The 7,500-nt window shown below is 50.1% G+C and overlaps 1 protein-coding gene across 9 annotated transcripts in view; it reads right to left on the bottom strand.

Moving 5' to 3' along the window:
- LOC137648932 (SH3 domain-containing kinase-binding protein 1-like) overlaps positions 1-7,500 on the bottom strand; it is a 245,358-nt gene that overhangs the window by 164,182 nt on the left and 73,676 nt on the right. The window lies entirely within an intron of this gene.

Raw genomic sequence — 7,500 nt, 5'->3', positions numbered from 1 at the left:
CTACGTAATGCGGGGGTACAGAGAGCGGATAGGGGGTAGCAGGGAAAACTTACGCTTATAATTTTAGGGTTACCTCTTGACATTTTCTCTACTGAGTCTTCTCCTGACGAAGTAGGGATGAGACTATTCACTTGTTGGGGACGTCTTCCAGCCTGCCACTACACAGCTTGGAGGGCGGCGATGACTGTCCCAATGGAGAATCCATCCAAAGACTTTCTTGAGTAGTCTTTGAGTTAATGGGCCGTGAAGGTCGACTGGTGTGACCAAGTGCCGGCCTGCAGGATCTGGCCCACTGCCATATTTCTCTCAAAGGCCAAGGAAGTGCTCAGGCTCCTGATGTCATGGGGACGTGGAGTGCCTGGTACTGCCACCTTGTCTTCATCATAAGCCCTAGTGATGACTTGTCTCAGCCAGAAGGAAATAGTGTTCTTGGACACTTGCTTCTTATTAACGCCTGAAGAGACGAAGAGGTTCTTGGCACCCGGACGGAGATGGGCCGTCCTTTCCAGGTATTTCCTGATCGTCCTGACCGGGCATAACTTCAGGTCGTCCGTATTGCCTGTCTTGGGGATGGCTGGAAAAGAGAAACCTTCAAACCTCGGGTCCCAGACTGCTGGGTTCTGAGTCTTTGCTACAAAGGAGGGTACGAACTTGAAAGATACCTCCTTCCACCCTTTGGAGTGTGCCACGTCGTAGGAGAGACCGTGGATCTCACCTACCCTCTTAGCCGAAGCTAAGGCTAGCAAGAAGACTGTCTTGAGGGTGAGACCTTTGTCCCCGATATCTCTGAGTGGTTCAAAGGTTGGACGATACCACATTTTCAGGACCTTGGCCAGGTCCCATCTAGGCACTCTCCTGACTTGGGGAGGGCAGGATTGTTCGAAACTTCTAATCAGCATCCCTATGTGTCTTGAGGTCCCCAGGTCGATGCCTTTCAGGAGAAAGACTTGGCCTAAGGCTGCTCGTACTCCTTTAATAGCCGGGATTGGCATTCCTATTTTATCCCTAAGGTACACTAGAAAACCAGCTATGTCAGGGACCGAGGCTTTGAGAGGTCTTATTTGTTTTGTCGCGCACCATTTCGTAAAGGCGGCCCACTTCGCCTGGTAGACTACGGTAGAGGATTTTCTTAGGTATAGGGACATCCTCTTGGCTGTGGAGGAGGAGTACCCCTCCTTCTTCAGGAGTCGCTCGATAGTCTCCAGGCGTGAAGGCGAAGAGAGAGAGGGTTGTCGTGGAACCTGAGGAAGTGCGGTTGACTCGGTAGATCTGACCTGACGGACAGAGGCCACGGCGGTTGACTCGATAGGTCTTTAGGTCCGCGAACTACTCTCTCTGTCTAGCCACCAGGGCGCTACCAAAGTCATCTGTAGGCTCCGAGCCACCTTTATTCTGCTGAGCCCATGTCTTATCAGCGTGAAAAGGGGGAAAACGTACACATCCAGATTGTCCCACTTGTTCTGAAAAGAGCCTTCTAAGGAATCTTTCGGGGTCTGGTACAGGGGGGCAATAGACTGGGAGTTGGGCGTTGAGGTTGTTGCAAAGCGGTCAACCACCAGGGAGCCCCATCGCTGAATGATGAGCTTGGCTATTCCTGGGGGAAGGGACTATTTTGTCCCTACTATGTGGCCCATTCTGCTGAGGCCGTCGGCCAGGGCGATTTACTTTCCGGGAAAGAACCTTGCTAACATCACCCCTTGATTCCCTATCACTCAGTCGAGATTCTCTATGGTGAGATCGCCCAACTCCTTCGATTACAAGTACCCTGCTTGTTTATGTATGCCATTACCGTGGTGTTGTCGCTCATCCACGCCACGGAGTTCCCCTTTAGCAGACTTGCGAAGTGTAGGCATGCCTTCTGGACTACTTCCAACTCCAGGACATTGTGTGGAGTTGTCTGTCCCCTTCCAACCAGGTCTCTCGTGCCGCTTCGTCGAGGGGAAGGGCTCCCCATCTCTGGTTGGAGGCGTCTGTGAACAGTAGGAACGGCTGACTAATGAGCCTGAGGTGTCATACCTTATTCTCCGAAGGGAAAAATTCTCCCCGAAAAAAGGTCTAATGTTATTCCCCAGTAGTTCATTCCGGTGGAAGGGGATAGATTTTGCTACTTCGGGTTGATTCAGTTCCCCAGATCCTTGCCAAACTGGAGGAGACTTCTCCCTTGTTCCTCTAAGAGGACCTTTGAGGCGGGAAGAAGCTACCAGCCGTCCAGGTATCTGCTAAGGCGAATGCCTCGTTCGTGGGCCCCCCTGCGACAGCCGTGGGGACTCTCACGAACACTTTGGGCGTTGTTGACAGACCAAAGAAAAAGGGGTTCCTGAATTGCAGGAACTGGGAACCCTATTTCACCCGGAGGAACCTCCGACCCGAGGTGTGGACCGGAATCTGGAAGTATGCGTCCTTGGGGTCGATGGAATTCTACAAGCTTTCTCCCTCAAGGACAGCAGGACTTAATTCTGCGTGTCCATTTAGAAGTCCGTCATCTTGACGAACCTGTTGAGAGCTGACAGATCTATAACCGGCCTCCCCCCCCCCGGTCGCTTTCTCTGCCAGGAATAGTCGACTGCAGACACCTGGTCCTGGGAGAAGAACTTCTTCCATGGTACCCTTCTCTAGCATGGACAACACCTCCTCTTGAAGGGCAGTCCTCTTTAACGGGTCTTTAGGATCTAGCCATCTATCCAGTTGGCCGGAAAAGGCGTGGTTGGTTCCGTTAGGAATGGAAGTCCGTAGCCCTTCTTTAGTAAGGACACTGTCCAAGGTTCCGCTCCTTGAGCCCTCCATGCTTGCCAATGACGCCTGAGTCATCCTCCAACCCGAAGGTTGGGTGGGGATAGGGAGCCTCCCACTCCTCCCTTCTTCTAGAGGGGAGGCCTGACCTGCCTCCCCTAGAGGCGGGGTAACCCGACCTGAAGGAGCTAGAAGGCGCTGGAGCTCCCCTGTGGAGGGGCTGAGGCGTTGCGGACCAGGAGGACGAGGGCTTCTCTCCTCGTAGTGCTGGTAGATGCTTGGGGTGTCGCGGCACTATCCGAGACAGATCTCTTCTAGGGTGGTCTCCTAGGAGTCGTAGGTCTGGGGACGTTAGCCTCCTTCTATTTCAAGACCTTCTCCACTATGGTTTCTCGTTCCTTCCGAGGAAACAGAGATTCTCCCCCCAAGGGAAAGCTGCGATGGGTCGCGTCCCCCTGTCTGGTGCCTACCAAGACACTTACGCCAGAACAGTGTTTCGCTTCCAGAACACCCAGTTAGCTGTTAGTGTGAGAGACTGAAAAGCCACTAACCTAAGGGTTGAAGGCCTTGCTGGACTTATAGTTTTATAATTTATTTATGAAAGATTTATTTTAATGTTGTTACTGTTCTTATATTTTATTTTTCCTTGTTTCCTTTCCTCGCTGGGCTATTTTCCTTGTTACGGCCCCGGGACTTATAGCATCCTGCTTTTCCTACTAGGGTTGTAGTTTAGCAAGTAATAATAACAACAACAACAATAATAATAACAATAATAACTTATTGCAGACTATTTAGCTTCACGACTATCATGGTCCCTGAAGTCTGGGCTTCTCGTTAAGAATTATTCTAGATGTCTAATGATGTCAATACCTAAGAGATTTATTGCTCATGACGATCGATATCCTTTCAAGTGTAATACCTGAAAGAACATGAAGAGTATACACATTCGTGTAAAGGATACACCTGGCAATCATGTAAAAGAAAAAGATGATTATCTCAATATAAAACATGAATGGGTTTCCGTCTTTTTTTTTTTTTTTTTAATCGATTCCAATAGGGCACTCCCCGGTCGCTTCGGTTCTGGAATCCCAGGCACTCCCTTGCGGTGGTACCGGTTTCCCCGGCGGGGAGCTCCGCACCCGGTTCGGGGTCAGAACCGGCAACGACGTACCGTCGAGGACTACTGTTCGTGTATTCTCTCCGGGGGACGCGGACGCGGATCCTCGTGGGCTGCCCCAACGGAGGGAACCGTTCCTTTTAAGTCCGAGGGCCGAACCAGCTGCGCTGATTCGGCCAGGCTGCCCGTAAATACGCCCGCTTACACCTGCGGGCGGGCTGGGGGACGCGGACGCGGATCCCCGTGGGCTGACCCGACGGAGGGAACCGTTCCTTTTAAGTCCGAGGGCCGAGCCAGCTGTGCTGATTCGGCCTGTCTGCCCGTAAATAAGCCCGCTTACACCTGCGGGCGGGCTGGGGGACGCGGACGCGGATCCCCGTGGGCTGACCCGACGGAGGGAACCGTTCCTTTTACGTCCGAGGGCCGAGCCAGCTGTGCTGGTTCGGCCAGGCTGCCCGTAAATACGCCCGCTTACACCTGCGGGCGGGCTGGGGGACGCGGACGCGGATCCCCGTGGGCTGACCCGACGGAGGGAACCGTTCCTTTTAAGTCCGAGGGCCGAGCCAGCTGTGCTGATTCGGCCTGTCTGCCCGTAAATAAGCCCGCTTACACCTGCGGGCGGGCTGGGGGACTCGGACGCGGATCCCCGTGGGCTGACCCGACGGAGGGAACCGTTCCTTTTACGTCCGAGGGCCGACGTTCCTTTTACGTCCGAGGGCCGAGCCAGCTGTGCTGGTTCGGCCAGGCTGCCCGTAAATAAGCCCGCTTACACCTGCGGGCGGGCTGGGGGACGCGGACACGGATCCTCGTGGGCTGACCCGACGGAGGGAACCGTTCCTTTTAAGTCCGAGGGCCGAACCAGCTGTGCTGATTCGGCCAGGCTGCCCGTAAAGAAGCTCGGTTACACCCGTTGGCGGGGTGAACCGTAGGCTTCGCGGTCTTACGCCTGCCTGAAGAGGCCTTCTCGCATTTCTCCCTGCGAGGGTTATATCTGCGTCTGGAGGATGGCCTTCGTGGTGAGAAAAAACCCTGGGTTGTCGGTCCGGGGGACGCTGCAAGACAGACCTGGGGGGCTCTTTCTCGGCGAGGCCCTCGGCTGCAGAAGAGACTGAAAAATACGCTAAGAGACTGGAGAAGAATTAGAGACATTTTCCCCCACATGGGGTCATCAGAGGAGACGTGGCCTACTTGCACCAGGACTCCGTCTCCCCACACACTCCCGAAAGTAGTACTTACCTCGAACTACTTCTTAAGAGTTATCTTCTACACAATAAACCAACCTCGTCTCCTACTCTGGGTAGGAGAGGGTGGTAGGGAAGCTCAGCCCGGCGGGACGCCCGGCGCTAGTCTTCTTAGGCGAGCCCTTCGTCGCCCACTTCCTCTTGGTGCTATACCGCACCCACTCAAATTCTTGGGGAAGAGCAATGGGCACTTCCCCGCAACTGACTTACCTCGTCCCCTACTCTGGGTAGGGGAAGATGGCTGTATAAGAATCTCTATTCGACGAGGCATCGGGAATTAAGTTGGCGAAGAGAGGCTCGTCTTCCTACGAGCCTCTTGGATGTATTCTTCCTTTCAGTGCCGAAGTGCACTCACTGCACTACGTTCCAGGACCAGTAGTCCTGACACGTGGTTGAAGAGGAACATAAGCTGCCCCTACACGGCAACACCGAGGATAAGGGGAGGAAGAACGATTTCTTGTAAAAAGTTTTCCTTTCAGCTATCAATTCCTTGAAGAAAATCAAGGAATACAGTTCCCTAACGCACACAACGCACGACACAAGCACTAAGGAAATGAATTAAACACCGGGTAAGGACACGGTTGAAAAGTGAACGCACAGGAACACTTGGGAGGTACACTGCGAAAAAAAAAAAGATCGAGAATTTAACCGAGAAAGAGTGAGATGATTCGCATCTCACGACCAAGGACTTAATGAGATCCTGTCCCGGGAGGGGCAGTGACCTGCCCTAATCCGGGCCGCAGGAATTATCCTGGCGGCGGGGGTAGGAACTGTCGGGAGCGAGATAGGGGGGGTAGCACGGGAAATCTTGGTCGAGATTGAGAGAGGTCCAAGGACCCTCCGAAGAGGTAATTCGAGGTAAAGTATTCGTGTCGGAACAAATATATATATATACATATATATATATACATATGTATCTATAAACACACACACACACACACACACACACACCACACACATATATATATATATATATATATATATATATATATATATATGTGTGTGTGTGTGTGTGTGTGTACGTGCGTGAGTGTGTATATACTGTATATACAGTATATATACATATATATATGTGTATATACTGTATTTACAGTAAATATATATATATATATATATATATATATATATATATATATATATATATATATATATATATATATATATATATATATATATGTATATATATATATAGATAGATAGATAGATAGATATACATATAAAATAATTTTTTTGTATAACCAATAATCAAAACAAAAGCTAAAACTTCCCCACCCTCATTGCAACTAAAGAGAAGAAAACGAATATCTCCATTCAGGGAACGTATAGGCCTACAGTCTAAACGCCTAAGCCGGAATGGCCACAATAAGCCTATGTATACCGTCGTATCCTATAGTCGTACCCATATCCTATGATGTACCTGACGCATACACAGCAGAAGGGAAAAAAAAAGAATAGATATATATGTTAGGATAATGCTGGTAGGACGTATATAGGCCTCTCTATTATAAAGAAATAACCTGTAATGGTAACGGTTAGGCCTAAAGATATAATCAGATGTGTAACTCCATAACATATCAGTTCCTGAGAGAGAGAGAGAGAGAGAGAGAGAGAGAGAGAGAGAGAGAGAGAGAGAGAGTTCCAATAGCATAATCTGTGATTTTCAATTAACATATGAGAGAGAGAGAGAGAGAGAGAGGAGAGAGAGAGAGAGAGAGAGAGAGAGAGAGAGTTCAATAGCATAATCTGTGATTTTCAATTAACATATGAGAGAGAGAGAGAGAGAGAGAGAGAGAGAGAGAGAGAGAGAGAGAGAGAGAGAGAGAGAGAGAGAGTTCAATGGCATAATCTTCCATTTTCAACTAACAGAGAGAGAGAGAGAGAGAGAGAGAGAGAGAGATGAGAGAGAGAGAGAGAGAGAGCGAGCGAGAGAGAGAGAGAAATTCCAAAGGCATAATCTGTAATTTTCAAGTAACAGAGAGAGAGAGAGAGAGAAAGTTCCAATGGCATAATCTGTAATTTCAATCAACATAGAGAGAGAGAGAGAGAGAGAGAGAGAGAGAGAGAGAGAGAGAGAGAGAGAGAGAGAGAGAGAAAGTTCCACTGGCATAATCTGGAATTTTCAGCTTACAGAGAGAGAGAGAGAGAGAGAGAGAGAGAGAGAGAGAGAGAGAGAGAGAGAGAGAGAGAGAGAGAAATTCCGAAGGCATAATCTGAAATCTTCAACGAACAGAGAGAGAGAGAGAGAGAGGAGAGAGAGAGAGAGAGAGAGAGAGAGAGAGAGAGTGTGCGCGCGTAAGGGGAAAATCCCTTTTACAACAACGTCTCCGATCCCAAAATCCTTCTCTCCTCTATTTCCCCTTGGATAATGTACACCGAACCACCCTTCCCCTGGTACGCCGCCTCCCCCAATAC

Source organism: Palaemon carinicauda, chromosome 10, assembly GCF_036898095.1.
Source record: "Palaemon carinicauda isolate YSFRI2023 chromosome 10, ASM3689809v2, whole genome shotgun sequence".
Taxonomy (NCBI): Eukaryota; Metazoa; Arthropoda; class Malacostraca; order Decapoda; family Palaemonidae; genus Palaemon; species Palaemon carinicauda.
The sequence above is the reverse complement of the archived record's forward strand: the minus strand, read 5'-3'. Positions and strand labels throughout refer to the sequence as shown.